This window comes from Microcaecilia unicolor, chromosome 11, assembly GCF_901765095.1.
Source record: "Microcaecilia unicolor chromosome 11, aMicUni1.1, whole genome shotgun sequence".
Classification (NCBI taxonomy): Eukaryota; Metazoa; Chordata; class Amphibia; order Gymnophiona; family Siphonopidae; genus Microcaecilia; species Microcaecilia unicolor.
Window position 1 is genome coordinate 102,769,738 of NC_044041.1, and position 19,684 is coordinate 102,789,421.

General features: G+C 46.0%; 1 protein-coding gene across 3 annotated transcripts in view; it reads left to right on the forward strand.

Annotated features, from left to right (window-relative positions):
• The window catches only part of LOC115480718 (PML-RARA-regulated adapter molecule 1-like), a 171,881-nt gene that overhangs the window by 18,140 nt on the left and 134,057 nt on the right, over nucleotides 1-19,684 (forward strand). Inside the window, exon 1 of one of the 3 annotated variants that reach the window (XM_030219585.1) lies at nucleotides 19,060-19,078. The exons of the other annotated variants lie outside the window; for them this stretch is intronic. The gene's annotated coding sequence lies outside the window, so the exon portion shown is untranslated. Of the gene's footprint in view, nucleotides 1-19,059; nucleotides 19,079-19,684 lie in introns of those variants that run through there. 3 annotated transcript variants of the gene reach the window in all.

The window sequence follows — 19,684 nt, forward strand, 5'->3', positions numbered from 1 at the left end:
CTAACAAGACTGGTTAGAAACTGGGAAGGCCCAAAAAGATACCACTACTGAAAAAGAAACAGGGGAAGATAATATGGTCAGACCAGGGTATTAGTAACCATTTCCATAAGTATGAGGAGCTGTATGCTAGGCCAGAGATGCTAGGCTTCATCATTATTGAGGAAATGCAATGGGTCATTCAGAGTAGGCCTTCCCATAAAGCTTTGGGACTGGACAGCCTGTACAGTGAATTTTATAGAATACCAAAAGGCAAGATAGCTAAACCTCTTAAAAATATGTTCAATACTATTATAACATCTAAGACCATGCTACGCACGCTGACTATGGTTTAAATTATAGACCTTCCAAAACCTGGGAAAGGTCCAGTTTAGCCAGAGTCTTATAGACCAATATCACTCTAACTTTGAAGCCAAACTTCTTGCTAAAAAGTTGGCCAACTGGCTTGCGCCAATTTTCTTTGATATTATAGCAAAGCTGAAAGTGGAGTTTGTGCGCATTAGACAAGCAATGTCACGATCATGCATCCATGTTTCAGGCTCTCAGTCATCTCGCCACCTGGTGGCCAGACCTGGTGGCTGCACTGGACTGTCTGTGTGCTGTTTCCCAGGTTCCAGAAGTCAGGCCGGTCCAGTCCAGATCTTCCAGCCTCCCAGATTGTCTTGGGAGTTTTGGAACTTAGCAGCACCCATACCTGGTGAACTTCCTTGTATGTGGCCTTTATTAGCCACCTGGAAGCTTCTGCCTTTGCATCGCCTAAGACAGGGGTAGGCAACTTCGGTCCTCAAGAGCCGCAGGCAGGTCAGGTTTTCAGGATATCCACAATGAATATGCAGGAGATAGATTTGCATACCATGGAGGCAGTGTATGCAAATCTATCTCCTGCATATTCATTGTGGATATCCTGAAAACCTGACCTGCCTGCGGCTCTCAAGGACCGGAGGTGCCTACCCCCACCCCACCCCCGGCCTAAGGCCCTGGCTTGTTGGTGCTTGTTGCACTTCTGCCTAGTCTGGTTTCTTGTATTAGCTTCTTGTTTGTTTCTAGTTAGTCTGTGTGTAGTTTAGCTTAGGTTCATTGCTTGTTTCCTTGCCTTGTTTCTTGTTTGTATTTCTGTGTTTAGTTTCTGTTTGTCTGTGTTTCTTGTTCAGTGGCTGCCTGGCAGCTTTCATTTCTGTCTCTTTTCTGTCAGTGTTTGTTCCCTGTTTCAGTGGCTGCTTGCAGCTTTCAGTTCCCGTCCTTTAGCTTGTCCATTTCCTGCCTTTTGTGGTATTGTCTGTCTGTGAGTCCTAGCCCAGTTTCCTGCCTTGCTGCCCATGTATATTCCTTTCCCCTCTGACCCTCAGTCCCTGTTCAGCCTAGTTGGTATCCAGTTCCAGCCCTGTCCAGTAAGTCCTGTCGGCCGCCTGCAGCCAGGGGCTCAACTCCTGGGGAAGGGCGGCCAGGTGCTGGTGAAGTCTAGCTGTTCCTGTCTGAGTTCTGTCTTGTCCCTGGTGTGGGGTGGTTTTGCCTGCCACTGCCGCTCCTCGGCAGTGGCCCAAGGGCTCACGAACCTAGAGATACAATTGGCCATAGATACCTGGATGCTCTACACTCATAATATATGGAAATTGTTAGAAAATTGTGAGAAAATTAATAGGCTGGCAAACTCGTCCCTTAGTAGGAGAGTGAGTCTGTCCCATATGATGCTATTCCCTAATTGACTAAATATCTTACAACTACTCCCCATTCAAATGCTTAAAAGTGATAGGAATAATCTCTAGAGATAGTTAACTAAATTCTGTTGGGGTAGTAAAAAAACCTAAAATGAAGTTAGGACATCTATTTGGAAATTGGCGAAAGGTGTCAGGGACTTCCAGATATTTAATGGTACAATCATGAACGTTTACTAAGACATCTAAAAGACTGGATGTTTGATAGGCAAGACCACTCCTCTCAACTTTGAAAATGATCATATATTCCCTTGGCATTTTCAATCCTTAGACAATGCCTGTAGGGAAACCCTACCTACACATTTAAATAATCCAACTCCTCATAGAAACTTGTGGTGGGATGTGGCATGCCTCTGCAGACATAATCCCAGTAGTACAGATCAAATACCAATTCAAGGGAATATAGACTTTTTCCTGGAATTGGAAAATGAGTTCTTTGTCCACTGGCTGTGAGAGGGAGGAAGCATAGTGGAACATCTTTTTACGGAAAATGGTTATCATGAAATTCCCAGAACTACAACAACAGATTACCACCAGACTATTTGCATTAAAGTAGACAAGTCATTATATAAGTTGCTTGGATCATGCGAGTTTAGTTTATGGGAGAAGATTAAAAGACTTTTTAGGGGAGAGCTCCCCAAGGCCCATATTAGTCTCTGGTTTTTACAAGCTATTAAATCAATATGAGCCATGCAGAGACTATAGAGCAGTGTTTCCCAAGTCAGTCCTGGAGTACCCCCTTGTCAGGTTTTCAGGATATCCACAATGAATATACATGAAAGAGATTTGCATACAATAGAGGCAATGTATGCAAATCAATCTCATGCATATTCATTGTGGATATCCTGAAAACCTGACTGGCAAGCAGGTACTCCAGGACCGACTTGGGAAACATTGCTGTAGAGAGTTGGTGGATATATTTGGGACCTCAACTGGTATTCTTTATATTAAAAAACTAGTAACAAGGATACCAGAAGTGGTACATAATGCAGACCTTAGAGAAGGTCAGTTTCAGATTATTCACAGAGCCTATTTTATTCAAGCCCAATTACTTTACATAAAGCAGAATACATTTCTTCATCAGAATGCCCCAAGTCTAATTTAGTGGATATTACTTTTTTTCTGGGCTTTTTGGAGTTGTGGAATAATTAAACGCTTCTGGACCACAAATTTTCATTAACTACAGAGTTTTGGGGGGCAAAGAATACCAATTACGCCGCTGGGGCTTCTCCATGGTCAAGAAGACAGAAATGATATTGTTGGTAAAGGGGCCTGCCTGTTTTAAATGAAGAGTAATGCCTCCTCCTCCATATTCATCAACAGATGGCAGCACTGAAGTGCTACATGTGTTCACTTATTCTTTGAAATCTCTTCCTTCACCTCAGTTGGAGAGAAGTATCTGTGTGAAGAGGTTGTTTTGATATTGATTATGAAATGGAAGCCTGCAGTGAGCATTTGTCAATGAAATTTAAGCAACGTGCCATGATAGAATTTCTGATTCTTGAAGGAGTCGGAAATTCACTGCCACATGCAGGCTGTTTATGGTGATGACTGTTGATGCGAGTACTATGTGTCACTGGGCCCAAAAAATGTAAAGATTTTGGACCAGGGAGAGAGGAATTTTATGATAAAAAAAGAAGTAGATAACCTGTGACTGTAACAGCCTAGTCTCACACGAGAAAGGTTCTCAAAGGATAATTGAAGGACCACTCAAAAGCGTTATAAGGTTCAAGGTTATTTTATTTGATAAACCGCTTAAGGACAGCTATTAAAGCTGGGTACATAAAAGCAAAACTTGCAGTATAACCAAAATAATCTGAAAAGGAATGCCATCCATATGATAGAAAAGGGTAAAGGTACAGAATAGCACAGCATTTAAAACCAAAAATAATAAAACAAGCAAAAAAACAAACTAAAACAAAGAACAAAAATAATAAAACAAGCAAAAACCTCAAAAACAAAACAAAGCCATAAGCCATAACCTGCTGAACTGCAAGAGCCCCAGACCCCTGCACATAACCCTCTGACTCTGCTAGCTGAACAAAAAGTGTATGTGTGTGTGGGGGGGGGGGGGGGGGGGGGGGGGGGAAGAACAGGACTCACCTCAAAACCTCAGGGAAGGCCTCCTGAACAACAAAAAAAAAAAAAATTTTAAGCAGCCTCTTGAGTAGAGAGGTGTGGTAGCCGTGTCAGTCCACTTTTAAAGGTAATCAATAGAAATAAAACAAAATAAAACATGGAAAAGAAAATAAGATGATACCTTTTTTATTGGACATAACTTAATACATTTAAGCAGCCTCTTAAAATTCAGTAAAAAGTTTCCAGCCTTAAAAATGTTGGCAATTGGTTCTACAGTTTAGGCCTAATCACATAGGCGTAGTTTGACTGTTTCATTTGGGGGGGCAAAGAATGGGCGGAGCATATTAGCATATCATTTGCATATATACATATGCAAATGAATATGCTAATATGGAGGAAGGAAATGAAATTTACAGGCAAAATATCACAGATGCACATTTCAAAAAGCTGACACATTTCAATTAATAAATTATGAATAAAATACTTTTATTTACCTTTGTTGTCTGATCATTTAGTTTTTCTATTCGCTTTGATCCCAGTGTCTTCTGTTTTATGCAGTGTCTTCTTTCCAGTAGGCTTCCCTCTGCTCCCCACCCTCCCAGTCCCATCCATCTCTTGCTCCTTCCCTCTGCTCCCCACCCCTCCCAGTCCCATCCATCTTCTGTTCCTTCCCTCTGCTCAGCATCCCTCCGTCCCATCCATCTTCTGCTCCTTCCCTCTGCTGTGCCTGACCTCTCCCAATCCCATCCATCTCCTGGTCCATCCCTCTGCTCCCCACCCCTCGCAGTCCCATCCATCTCTTGCTCCTTCCCTCTGCTCCCCACCCCTCCCAGTCCCAACCATCTCTTGCGCCTTCCCTCTGCTCCCCACCCCTCCCAGTCCCATCCATCTTCCCTCTGCTCCCCCCCCCCGCGAGGTCCAAGATGGTGACTCCGTTTACCTCCTCTCTTCCTCCCTCCCTCCCTCCGGTGCAGGCAACAGTCTTCAGCTTTTCCAGCGTTCCTGGCAGCGGTAGCGATGTACACGCTGCCTTCGGTCTGCCCCGGAAGCCTTCTCTTCAAGTTCCTGTTCCCACCTATGCGGGAACAGGAACTTGAAGAGAAGGCTTCGGGGCTACCGCTGCCAGGAACGCTGGAAAAGACTGCTGCCTGCGCCGGAGGGAGGGAGGAAGAGAGAGGGGTAGACAGACACGCTCCTCTCCGTCCGCTTGGCTTCCCTGCCCTCTCTGTCTGCGTCCCGCCCGAAAGGAAATGACATCAGAGGAAGGCGGGACACAGATAGAGAGGGCAGGGAAGCCAAGCGGACGGAGAGGAGCGCGTGCCTGCATGTGGTTTTTTTTTTTAAACTAATGGCGCAGCGGCGCCTTGCGTCGTTTGGGGGGGCATTGCCCCCCCTCGCGCCCCCCAGTCTACGCCTATGCCTAATCATACTAAATGTTGTATTCCGCTGTGAGACTAAGGAGACCTGATAGAAAAGAGGGTACAACGGGTTGGCGCAGTCTGCCGACCTGAGATCTTGAGCAGGAATATAAGGTCAAATGACAGACCAAAAGAAAGGAAGACCCAACTGATGGATTTTCAACAACAGCACCAAAATCTTAAAATGAATGCAAAATCTTACCGTTAACCAGTGTTCCTCCTTCAGTAAAGGGGTCACATGGTCATATTTACGTGCCCCAAATAAGAGCTTTACTGTTGTGTTCTGAATCGGCTGGAATCTATTGACCTCCCTTTGAGTCTCACCGGAAAACAAAGAATTTTAGTAATCTAGGTAGGAGTGAACTAACTCATGTATTAAGATCCAAAATGCCCCTTTAGTAAATAAATGCTGCACAGAACAGATCTGCGTCAGGCAGTAGAAATATATATGTACCACTGCTGAAACATGTGGACAGAAAGACAGACTGGAATCTAGAAGTACCCCCAGAACCTTAATCTCAGTAGTACTAACTGGAACCTGAATGCCACAAATCAATAGTGATGAACAGTCTACTGATCGCCCGGCTCTAGTAAAAAAAACAGGGCCTTTGTCTTCTGGATATTAAGCTGTAGCTTACGTGCAAGATGCCACTGATGAATTTGCACAAAGAAGGAATTCAATTTGTCCAAGGAACCTGCATCCCAGGAGACAAATAGAGCTAGTATTTGATAGTATTTGAATATCGTCTTTATATATATATATATACTAGTAAAAAAAGGCCCGTTTCTGACAATTGAAACGGGCGACAGCAAGGTTTTCCTCAGAGTGTGTATGAGTGACTGTGTGTGAGAAAGAGACAGAATCTGCGAGTGTGTTTGTGTGACAGAGAGAGTGAGACTGGGTGCAAATGTGTCTGTGAGAGAGTGTGTGTGCCTTGGGCCTCTCCCTCCCACCCAGTTCCAGTGCCCGCTCCCTTCCTCCGTGTTCCAGGGTCGTCCCCACGTTTTTTTTTGTTGTTTTTTTTTAAGTTTTTGTACAGGTGGTGCATTCCCCCCCTCCTCCAAGTTCCAGAACCCCCTCCCTCCCCCCCAGTTCCAGATCCCACCTCCTCGCTTCCCTCCCTCCGATTTGCAGACCCCCCTTCCTCCGATTTCCCGACCTCCCCCCCTTGGAGTTCCTGACACCTGGACCCCCCTGCCGAGACCCTCTCGAGCCCCCCTTCCCGCCGCCAACCCTCGGGGCTTCGGAGCCCATCTGTGAAGAAAGTTACGGACACAGGCAGGCATAGAACGTTGGGGGTGAGAATTATATAGGACACGTCATAATGGGTCTAGTGACATCAGCAAGGGCTTCAGAGCCCATCTGTGAAGAAAGTTACGGACACAGGCAGGCAGATGCATAGAATGTTGGAGGTGAGAATTATTATATAGGATATATACACGAAAGGAAACGGGCGCTAGCAAGGTTTTCCTACCCCCCCTCGCTTTCTCCCTCTGTCCCCTCCAAGTCCCACTGCCCCCTTTCCTCCCCTCCGATTTCCATGGCTTCCTCCCTCTCTCTGTCACTCTCCTTCACTCTGTTCTCCCTCTGAGTTGCAGTTTCCCCTCCCTCCCTCTGTCATTCTCCTTCGCTCTGTCCTCCCTCTGAGTGCCAGTCCCTCCCCTCTAAAATCGCCAACCCCCCTCTCCCCCTCTCTTACCGGGGTCCCGTCGGCAGCATTGAAGAGCGAGCAGGATCAGCGAGTCTACTGCCTTTCCTTCTCTTCGCTCTGAGCTCTGGTCCCGCCCTCATTTCCTGTTTCTGCAAGAGCGGGACCAGGCTCAGAGTGAAGAGAAGGGAAAGCAGTAGACTCGAAGGGATGTATGACGTCAGTGTTATCTACCGCAGGTAGCAGACCACATCCGAGTGAGCCACGGTCCTAGGCAGCGTCAGAACGTTGGAGGTGAGAATTATTATATATATATATATATATATATATATATATATATATATATATATATATATATATATATATTGTTACGTCTGTGCTCACCTCACCCTCTGGTGGCCAGAATCGGTGGCTGCTATGGACTATCACCCGTTCCAGACTTTAGCCTAGTCCAGCCCGGATCTTCCAGGCTGCCAGACTTGTCTGTCTTGTTTGACCCTGCACAGTTCCCTTTGCTGCCTGGTGATTTCTGCAGCTGAGCTTCAGTTGCTGCTGGGGCTTATTAGCCATTTAGAACTCTCTGCCTTTGCATCGCCTAAGGCCCTGGTATGTTGGGGTGCTGGTGCCCTTCTGCGTAGTCCAGTTGATAGTCTGTATTCTTGCCTTGATTCCTGCCTGTTTCTAGTTAGTCTGTGTTTAGTTTAATCTAGGTTTTGCTTGTTTTCCTTGCCTGGTTTCTTGTTTGTATTTCTGTGTTTAGTGTCTGTTTGTCTGTGTTCTGGCTTTGTGGCTGCTTGCAGCTTTTAGTTCTGTGTCTTGTTAGTGTTTGTTCCAGTGGCGTAGCCAGACAACCAATTTTGGGTGGGCCTGAGCACAAAGTGGGTGGGCACAAAATTTTCTCTCTCCCCCCTCTCCCCAGCTCAAAATATAAATACTTTAGCTGATGAGGATCCCCAATCTCCGTCAGCTGAGGACCTCCACCAGAGATGGCCAGAACTCCTCCCTGCCAAGCCTAGCAGGCAGTAGCAACTCCTCGAGCCACTGATGCCAGCACCCCATACATGCTTAGTTGTCAGTGGCTCCAGGATGCTGCCCCCATCTGCCAAGCTCAGCGGAAAGCAGCCCTGGAAGACATCCCCAGCTGGCAGGGCTTGGGGATCCCCACTAGCCACAGCAAGGGTCAGGGCTGCTGTTAACCATTCTGGTGACCAGGGCAGAAAATAAAGAAGCCCTTCCCCCAATTCCCTCTCCTCTCCAATCTCTTCATCTGCCGTTACAGTCACACTGACAGACCCTCACAAATTACAGAAGGGATCACAAATTAGAAATAAAAATATGTAGACAAAATTGAACTGGCAACCTCAGCATGCACTGCAATACTGGAGAAAAAAAAAAAGCACATTTCCTTTTCTACTTAACACAATAAAAAGACATCCACTATGCACTTTTCCCAAAGCTAACATATTCCATTTAAAACATTCAAAATAAAATGATTTTTCTACCTTTATTGTCTGGACATTTTATTTTTCCATCATGTTGGTTTCAATTTCTCTTTCCCGCTTTCCTGTCTGTCTTATGCTAATTCTTCAAGCGGCTGCCCATTTGTCTTTTTTCTCCTGTCGTTTCATTTCCTCACTACACCTGCCTCTGAAATATTAATCTTTCCATTTTAGCTCTTTCCTTTCTTTCTTTTTTCTTTTCTGCCTCTGTACACTCAAATTTCATCCTCTTTCTAAATCTTTTCCTTCTTTTTACTTTTCAGATATCTATCACATTTCCATTTCCTTTCACCCACTAGCTCTCCCATTCCCCATCTCTCTCCTTCCCAGCCTATCATTCCTTTTCATCTTCAATCTACGCGCCATTACCATATTTCTACCCCTGTAATTACTGTTCTCTCATTTATTTCCTTGCCATCTCCACTCCCTGGGCCTCTCCCCCATGCTTTCCACCATTCCCAGTGTCTCCCTCCCTCTACCCTTCCAGCCCAGCATCTGTTCCCTCTTTCTCCCATCCTCGCCCTCTAGCCTGATATCTCCCTATCCCTTTTACCTCCCACCATCAGCATCTTCCTGTCCCATCTCTCTCCCCTCCCCCATTGTTCAGCATTTTTCCCTTTCTCTTCCCTACCATCCATTGTCCATCTTCTCTCCCTGAATCCATCTTCCCTCTTTCTCCCCTCCCCCACTTGTGCATATCTCCTTTCCTCTCCTCTCTTCCACCTTTATGTCCAACTTTTCTCCTTCTCCCTGCCTTGAGCCCCTGGTCTAACATCTCACTCTCCCCCACCCATGCCACACCACACAGCATCTCTTTATCCTTCCTTCCGCTCACCTCAGTGCCATGTTCAACATTTCCCCTCTCATCTCGCCCTCCTTTCCTTCCACTTCCATATCCAACACTTTTTTTTCTCTCTGGTCCTTTACCACTCCTATGCAGCCTTTCCCTCCCTCTCCCCACCCCACCCATATCCAACAATTCTCCCTCTCTTTCCCCTTGCACCATCTCTCCATCCCTCCCCCCACATCGAACAATTATTCCTCCACCCCACCTAGCACTACCCTGTCTCACTCCCTCATCCCAACAGTGCCCCTGTCTCTCCCTCTCTCCCTGATCCCTCAAGCCACCTAACAGCATGCTGCACCTTTCCCCCCTCTCTCCTCCTTCTCCCCCCCAGCCCAGCCATGCTGCACCTTTTAACCCTCCCCCCGCTGCCCCCGCCATGCTGCACCTTTTTACCCTGCCCCCGCCATGCTGCACGCACCTTTTTCCCCTCTCTCACCAGCCAGCCAGTCCAGCTCTTCTGCACGTCTACAACGGCGCCACACCCGTCAGCAGCACGCTGCTACACGACGACTGCTTCCTTCCGGCTGGCCTCACCTCCGATACTCTTTCTGAAGAGGCGGGGCCAGCGCAGAGGAAGCACTCATAGCGGATGGTGCCGCTGCCAGAGTCCGGACGGAGATGACAGGAGGAAGGAGGGCGCAGGGAGGTAACAAAACTTGCGGTGCACCGGCGGTTTAGGCGTCTAGGTGCACCATTGCTGGGTGGGCCTGAGCCCAAAGTGAGTGGGCCTAGGCCCACCCAGGCCCACCCGTGGCTACGCCCCTGGTTTGTTCCCTGTTTAGTGGCTGTTCTGCGGCTTTCAGTTCTGCCCTTATCTTTCCCTTCCTTGCCCTGCTGCCCCTGTTTGTTCCTTTCCCCTCTGACCCTCAGTCCTGGTTCAGCCTAGTGGGTATCCAGTCCTGCAGGCCACCTGAAGCCAGGAGCTCAACTCTTGGTGAAAAGTGGCCAGGTGCAGGTGACGTTTAAGGGTACCTGCTCTGCTTTAGTCCTGCTTGTTTGCCTTTGCAACTCCAGTCTGGAGTTCCAGTCCTGTTCTGCCTAGTCTCCGGTGTGGGGTGGTTTTGCCTGCCACTGCCGCTCCTCGGCAGTGGCCCAAGGGCTCACAAACCCAGTTTCCAGCTTTGTAAACGTGACATATATATATATATATATATATGGTTTGCCCACTGACAAAGACATGAGCAGCCCATAATTGAAGGGTAGGTTATTGGTAACAGTGAGAGATAGCACATCACAAATTAAATCCGGAAAATCACATTGTGGAAAGTATATGAATTTATTTGCATTCTGCAGAGGGAAATAAGTATTTGATCCCCCACCAACCAGTAAGAGATCTGGCCCCTACAGACCAGGTAGATGCTCCAAATCAACTCGTTACCTGCATGACAGACAGCTGTCGGCAATGGTCACCTGTATGAAAGACACCTGTCCACAGACTCAGTGAATCAGTCAGACTCTAACCTCTACAAAATGGCCAAGAGCAAGGAGCTGTCTAAGGATGTCAGGGACAAGATCATACACCTGCACAAGGCTGGAATGGGCTACAAAACCATCAGTAAGACGCTGGGCGAGAAGGAGACAACTGTTGGTGCCATAGTAAGAAAATGGAAGAAGTACAAAATGACTGTCAATCGACAAAGATCTGGGGCTCCACGCAAAATCTCACCTCGTGGGGTATCCTTGATCATGAGGAAGGTTAGAAATCAGCCTACAACTACAAGGGGGGAACTTGTCAATGATCTCAAGGCAGCTGGGACCACTGTCACCACGAAAACCATTGGTAACACATTATGACATAACGGATTGCAATCCTGCAGTGCCCGCAAGGTCCCCCTGCTCCGGAAGGCACATGTGACGGCCCGTCTGAAGTTTGCCAGTGAACACCTGGATGATGCCGAGAGTGATTGGGAGAAGGTGCTGTGGTCAGATGAGACAAAAATTGAGCTCTTTGGCATGAACTCAACTCGCCGTGTTTGGAGGAAGAGAAATGCTGCCTATGACCCAAAGAACACCGTCCCCACTGTCAAGCATGGAGGTGGAAATGTTATGTTTTGGGGGTGTTTCTCTGCTAAGGGCACAGGACTACTTCACCGCATCAATGGGAGAATGGATGGGGCCATGTACCGTACAATTCTGAGTGACAACCTCCTTCCCTCCGCCAGGGCCTTAAAAATGGGTCGTGGCTGGGTCTTCCAGCACGACAATGACCCAAAACATACAGCCAAGGCAACAAAGGAGTGGCTCAGGAAGAAGCACATTAGGGTCATGGAGTGGCCTAGCCAGTCACCAGACCTTAATCCCATTGAAAACTTATGGAGGGAGCTGAAGCTGCGAGTTGCCAAGCGACAGCCCAGAACTCTTAATGATTTAGAGATGATCTGCAAAGAGGAGTGGACCAAAATTCCTCCTGACATGTGTGCAAACCTCATCATCAACTACAGAAGACGTCTGACCGCTGTGCTTGCCAACAAGGGTTTTGCCACCAAGTATTAGGTCTTGTTTGCCAGAGGGATTAAATACTTATTTCCCTCTGCAGAATGCAAATAAATTCATATACTTTCCACAATGTGATTTTCCGGATTTAATTTGTGATGTGCTATCTCTCACTGTTACCAATAACCTACCCTTCAATTATGGGCTGCTCATGTCTTTGTCAGTGGGCAAACTTACAAAATCAGCAAGGGATCAAATACTTATTTCCCCCACTGTATATATATATATATATATATATATATATATATATATAATGGTCTTGAAAGTTCTGAATTCCAAATAAAACTGGATCCAGCTTAAAATAGAGCCTGAAATACCTTTATCAGGCAACCCTGAAAACTTTGAAAGAACGAATGAGAAGAATTCAAAAGCACAAGAAGGAAATTGTTACAACATGACTACGCTAGGCCTCACTAGAGATGCAAAGTTATCTAGTTCCAAGCTGGAGACGTTTTGGCCAGTCCTAGTTTTGAACTTACGTTGCAAAGCAGCGTGGGATTTGTAATTCAATTTGTACCATTGAAATCAGTGTTGCAAGTCCCACAATGCACCAGAATGAGGTGGTCAGAAATCCAGAACTGTCTTGAATCTCCAGCCTACAGCTAGTTAACTTGGCACCTCTGCCTCACACAGAACAAAACACCACAGAGGCAATTGCAAAGATGGGTCTTATAGTCTTACCCTATCTGACGTACAGCTCAGGCATAGCACCATACAAGTTCCATCTTTTTCCAAAATTGAGGGAATACCTTCAGGGGAGGTGGAAAGGACTGTGAGCAACTGGTTGAAGAGACAAGATGTGCAGTTCTTTTGCAGCAGCTTTCAAAAATGTCTCCGTTGTTGGCAGAAATGTGTCACGAATGATGGCAAGTATGTTGAAAAGTAAATACATGTAATAAGAGCAAGTTTCAAGCATTATTTTTGCTTTTTACAAAAATTCATTACAATATCTTAATTTAAACAAAAGTTATGGACATAGAGGTCAGGGCTGGCATTAGGGAATGGCAAACAGGGCAACTGTCCCGGTCCCGTATGCCCCAAGGGGCCCAAAGCCTGCCTCAAGCTGAAGGAGGCATATTCTACAGACTTTAGGACCCCCTCCCCAGTTTCTGCCCTGGGCCCCTGAATATCTAACAGCAGCCCTGGTAGAAGCATTACTTTTCATTTAACTCTTATATATACTATTGGACTCAATTGGATGTTCCTACATACTGGTATCGGAGGAATAGGCTTCATGCTGTGGTGCTGCTGGAAGCATATACAACAGGAGGCACTCACAAATGTAAGAAAACAGGCTTTGACATTTGGAGGCCTTATATGCAATCTCTGACTCACAATACACATAGCAGGGTGGTTAACAAGTTAGGAGAGGCATAGGTAGGTAGGCTAGCTAACCCACAAGACCCTTTGCACTCAACTGTTGGGGGGGGGGGGGATTAGATAAGTAAGAGGGCAAAAGAACATAGGCCTTTCACTAATGTAATGATTTTCATGCTTCAGAAAGCAGAAGTAGAAGGGAAAGTCAGAACAGGAAAGGGGTTGGGGGGAACAGAATTTATTAAAGAAAAAAAAGTTTGATATCTATATGCAATTTTATGTAACAATGCATGACCATGTACTTAGTGTTATAATTGGTTTATCTTTATTGGATGTTATAAACAGTCTTGAATTGAGCAACTTGGCAGCTCCGTGAACCACAAAAAAGGGATCTTGCCTCATAGTAAGTAGAATTTCCTTTTCAGGTTGTGCAAGCAGAGGAATATAGGAACTTGAAACACAACCCTCTTTGTAAGAACTCTCTTTTAGAGTTAAGTTGCCTCCAGCGTTTGTATCTTTCTAAAAGATTGCTGAGGGGTAGCTGGAGCATTAGTTGGGTCTGTGGTATAATAACAGGAAAGGAAAGTGGGAAGAGCTGAGAGCCTTTCAGGTTATATCTGCCTTTATAGTTAGTTCTCAAGGCTTTCCTGACAGACTGCAATTTCTTTGAGATTCAGGACATTGTTGTGCAGTGTTTTAAACACAATGCATTTCAGTTTCATTTGAGGGAAAAACATGTAGACTCTGGACATTTAATCCAGCCCACTTCACCATGGAGAAGTTTTCAGGTGCCCAGAAAGGCCAACTAGTACAGTTGTTTCGTCCATTCTGCCTCTTTTGGTACCTACATTTCCTCTCTATGGGAGGAGTACCTGACTCTAAGGTTAAGGCTCACTATTTTCTACAGACTAAGGGTTCCAGAAAATGATGTTGAGTCAGTGTCAACAGATGGTGACCCCTTAACTATGTTCGGTTTTCAGTCAGGCGGCTAATCACTGATAGAGCGACATCCATAGCTGCTGCTGCTGTACCTGCAAACCTAAAATTATGCAAATATGTTCTTAACTGCAGATGTAGTTCAAGGACTTGTATTGAGACTCAAACCTCCTACACTCCTCCCCAACTCACCCCATTCCTTCCTGTCTTGGATGCAGCTTTCTTCAAGGACTTAGGATCATCCCCGATCAACACGACTACGTTTTCCTACATTGCCTTATTCTTCAACTGTATGCCCTCTTCCCTGGCTTATATCCCATAGCAAACCAACCTGAACATTAATCCCACTGTACAAAGTGCCCACTCCCCCCTCAATCAGAATCCTCTCTTCTGCCTTGTCCCCCACTCCTCTGCAAGCCTCACAAATCCACTTGTTCCTGTGCCTTCATTAGATTGTAATCTCCTTAGAGCGGCAACTGTCTCCTGTAAGTGCCTGTAAGACAGTGCAAGCACCATGTAGCGCTATAGAGATGAAAATAAGTGATTATTCCACACCTGAAAAATCATTCACAATTAATCTTCCAAAACTATCTCTTCCTCCTATCACTTTGTATTTGTTCATACCGGAATGGGCGAACGCCTTTACGGTACTATGTAAGCCACATTGAGCCTGCAAATAGGTGGGAAAATGTGGGATGCAAATGTAACAAATAAATAAATCTCTCAGCCCTGACCCCTGATCACATGCTTTCCCTGAGGTGTCCTTTATTTTTCCTGCTTATTCTGGAAGGCCTGCTCTCTATCAAATTCTCCACCACATCCATAATTCTCATCCATTCTTTCAATGGAGTTTAGTTCTTTGTCTCTTGCTCAGATGGACTCTTTTCCACCATCCTAGGAGAGAAGGCATCAGCAACAGGAGTGCTGGGACCTGCTTCTCCACATAATTTCCTACAGATGAGCAGGGAGGTGGCAAATAATGAGGTTTCACTGTAGCTCCTTGTGACCCTGGGAAAGTCACTTAATCTTCCATTGCTCTAGATACAAACTTGGATTATGAATCCATGGGGACATATAGTATATGTAAACCGCTTTGGTTGTACCCAAAGAAAGGCGCTATATCAAATCTATGACTCCCCCCCCCCCCCCCCCCCCCATACTTGCAGTAAAGAGCAGGCAGCAGATTGCCAAGCAGTAAAAAAAGAAAACAAAAAGCCAGGACCATGTTAGTCATGATTAAACTGCTTTGATAAGCTTTGATAAATGATACTACTTCTGTAACAAAGTTATGTGGCCTAAGAGTTGTTTAACAATAACATCACAAATGCAAACAAAGCGTGAAAGACCAGGAGGGAACTAGATAACATGGGGTTTCCACCTACCTGGCTGATAGTCGCAGGCTAGCCATTGTGCTGTGCTAGTACACCCTCCCTTGACCTTCTCTCTCCTTTCCCCCTCACAGAGAAGGAAAAAAAAATCTAACCACTTATTAGTCACTGTGCACTGGGGCTGCCACAGTATACAGGTACATGTTTTTATTTTGGGCCATTACTATCCACCTTGGGCCCAGTATTCAAAGGATTTATGTTCTTAACTGAGTATTATGCTTATAAATTGGCCTCATTAAAAATTTACTAGGGTTGAGTGCCTAATGTTATACTCAATAAAATCAGAGAGGCCAAGTTACCCAGTTTCAGGTTGGAGATTTTTGGTCAGTCCTGGTTCTGAATTTACATCGCAAAGCAATGTAGGATTTGTAGTACCTGATGCTGCTAATTGAAATCAGTACTGCAAGTCCCATAATGCATCAGAATGGGGTGGTCAGAAATCCAGGACTGCCTCAAAATCTCCTGCCTGGAACTTGGTAAATTGGCATCTCTGCTAAATTTAGGAGCGTACAAAGCAGGGTTTAACAGGGGTGGATTTAAGTAGGAGGAAAGAAGTTAGGAATTAAGCACTGATCTTCAGCACTAGACTCATAAATATAGACAAACGAATGGCAAAATTATAAGCATAACTTTTAAACGCTTAAAATAAATTAAGACAGAGCTGGCAAGTTACAGTTCTAGGTGGGAGACTTTTTGGCCAGGCCTGGTTTTAACTTATATTCTAACACAGTATGATATTTGTAGTCCCTGATTCTATCTGTTGAAATCAGTGCTGAAGGTCTCATAATGCAACAGGATGAGATTAGCAGAAATCCAGGACTAATCTAAAATCTCTTGTAGAATTTGATAACTTGGAAGCTCTGTTAAGATGAAATTTCAGCTTAAAACTCAGGCTCCTAAATGTGGCTGAAAATAGGGTACTCATTTAGGAGCTCAGTTTTTTTGAATATCGGGTCCCGTGTTTTCATTTTCCACCATCACTGTGTGTGTCTCAATGCTGTCACACTTTTTTTTCATTTTCTGTTGGGAAATCTGCTTACCACTGTGGACCTTTGAAATCGATTGTGTATAGCTATGTCTGTATGGTGCTATGCACCTCCATTTCACAGATTCTGTACTTTACACCTCTTGGTGCTAACTTGTATTTCTCTTTGTGTGTTTAACTATTTTCCTAGGTGGCTTCTCTCCATCTATTTAATCAAGGATTTAGTTCACAACTAGATCAAGACGAGTTGCATGCATCTACAGACGGTAGTTCCCTGTAGGGGTGTACTGAGAGTAGTCTGGGCTCCCGGGCAATGAGGGCCACTGGGCTCCCCTAGTCCTGCTGCTTCCCTGTTCCGCTGCCACTGAACTTTTCCTTTGGTCCTGCAGCTAAATCAGCTGTCTGCCACTAACACTTGAATTTCCCTCTGCCGCGGCCCTCACTTGTGGAAGAAGGAAGTGACATCAGAAGGAGGCAGGCTGCAGCAGAGGGAAGTTCCAGTATCAGCAGCAGATGGCTGATTTAACTGCCTGAGCCCCCATCTGCGAAGGGAAGGTTCGGATACAGGAGCGCAGGAGGGGGAGGAGATGAGGGCGTCCCGGTCCTGGTTTTGGTTCCAGAGGAGAGAGAAGGACACTGCACATCAGGCACGTGGGAGTGAAGCACTGGGCCCCCCCCCCCCCCATAGCCCTGGGCCCTCGGGCACTGCCTGGTTGCCCGTATGGTCAGTCCACCCCTGGTTCCCTGTCTCCAGAAGGCTTACAGAATAAATTTGTACCTGAGGTGATGGAGGGTGAAGTGGTTTGCCCAAAGACAGAAGGAGCATCAATGGGATTTGAACCCTGGTTGACATCTTATCAGCCTCCTACTATAACCACTGTGGGTGAAGGTCTGCTTTTGTGGCAGCAGCATAGCTGGGTGTTCAATTGGGAGGGAGGAGCCTAAGCCTAAAGTGGGTGGGCATAAAATTTTGTACTGCTCCCCACTCTCCTGCCCCTGCCGGGCTCTCCATTCCCCAACTCCCCCATGACCCCCAGTTTAATTTGTAAATACCGGAGCTGGCATCTTCCATGCCCCAATCCACTCCCCATTACTCCCAGTTCAGTTTTTAAATATCCGAGCTGGCATCCTTGGTGCTGCAACCCCCCCCCCCCCCCCCATGATCCCCAGTTCAATTTTTAAGGTCCTCCTCTGGCATCCAGAAACGTCCCTACACTCGGAGTCAGTAGCACGTTCACACGTGGAGGCAGCGTAATGGTGACCCATGGAACGTGCTGGCTGCTGGATGAGGACCTTTTTAGCTGATGGGGCTTGGAGATCTCCACCATCTATAGAAATGGTGATGGAATTTTGGGAAGGGGGGGCTGAGCCCAAAGTGGATAGACCAGGCCTCTCCAGGCCCTCTGTTGCTATACTAATGTTTTATTTTTAAAGGACAGATTAGATTTTTCCTTATTGAATCAGTATGACATACCTATATTCAGACTGTTATTATTTCTCATATTGATTATTGCAGTCCAGTATATGCAGGTATTCCTTCCTCAGAAGTGAAATGATTACAAACTATTCAAAACATAGCCATTCGTCTTCTTAGTGGCTCTAAAAAATGTGATAGTCTTACCCCATTGTTTTATCAAGTACAGTTTAAAATTGTGACACTTGCACAGAATGTTTCACACTGGAATCCCATCTTATGTATTCTCTACTCTTCTTTTCCTCTCCTGCACTTGCCCTGTATGGTTTATATCACTTCTAGTTAGTTCTGCCCCCTGTTACTCATTCCCAATTGGAATTTACTGCGCATTCATTTTTTTCTGAAACTGCCAAGCCTTCATATATGAAATCTAAATTTTCTCTGAAAACTTGTTTATTTACCTTGGTTTTACAGGGTTAAGGTTCTGGGAGTGGATAGCTGATTAGTTGCCTATAGAGCTGATGGTTACAGTCTTTATCTGTCTGATTTCCTCTTTCCTGTCATGGTTATTGGTGTTCTTTTTTTGGTTAGATGCTAAACTGATTTGTGAACCCCTCAGATGCGATTGTTATAGGTGGTAATATCAAGTTCGATAAACATAAACACACGTTCCATTGACTGGACACAGTGAACAATTTTTCTGAGGATGTCCCTTGTTAGACATTGTTCTTAGCAGGGTCAGTTCCATCACTCAGGTGCAGTACTTACAGGACATCTACTAGCCAATATTCAGCTGGTGGCAGTCAGCATTTTTTTAAAAACTGACCGTTGCCAGCTAGATTTGCCCTGGATATTCAGTGCCGGGCCATGTCTGGGCACCAGCATTGAATATCGGTGGCTAAATCCAGTGGGGCTGGCCGCTGGAGTTTATGAGAGTCCCAGCTGATATTCAGCCTGAGCCTGCATAAGACAGTTATGCAGGCCCCAGCTGAATATCAGCCAGAATCCACGTAGCTAGTTTTTAATATTTAAGTCCCCCCAACTCCCTTCCTTCCTATCCCCTCCTCCAACCCACAAGACTCAATACGTTCATCTCCCCCACCCCCAGGCCTACCTGATAGCCCTCGTGGTCCTAGTGGGGGTGATGGGGGCAGGAGCGCCCCCTTGCTCCTGCCCCTTGCGGTTGCCTGTGGAAAATGGCCGCTATGACCTCTTGGTGTAGTACTGTGAGGTTGCTGCAACAGGTTGTGGCAGCCATTTTCAATAGGCAGCCATAAGGGGCAGGATCAAGGGGGCTTTGCTCCTGCCTCCCATCACCCCCACTAGGACCACCAGGGCTATCAGGTAGGTCCAGTAGGGCCATTCTGAGCGGGAGGATGTTGAGTCTTGCAGGCTGGGGGGGTGGTAGGGGGTAGGAAGGAGGAGGGTTTCCTTCGGGACCAGGAGGAGGATTGAGGAACCTAAAAATTAAAAAGTAGTTAAGCATGTTCCGGCCAATATTCAGTACTGGGGCCCGCATAGTTAAGCGGGTGAATGTGGGACAGTTTCCAAAACTGCCCCATGTACTGCCCCCGACCTGCCCAATCTTAACATGGGCAGTCAGAAATGATAGTAGCACTGCCTAGTTTAGTGCTGCTTAATATCGGCAGTTGGATGACACACCGTGATTTAAGTGGGCTGTGGCACTCTCTGTGGTGCTCCTTTACTCCCTGCTGTACTCCTTCAGCGAGGGCCCCTCAGAGACACCACACCATGGCTCTGTAAGGGAATAACCCCATTTACATTGGCTTAATTGACTGTTAGTTGTGGCATTTCCTTTTTCACTGTGAAGATTGGAGTTTAATAAACCTTTCTAAATTGTCAAAATGATGTTGTATATTTGTACTATGAGATTACAGTCTGTGCTGTAAGATGGGGCAGGGCAAGTCAGAGTGTTGGGATATGGAACAG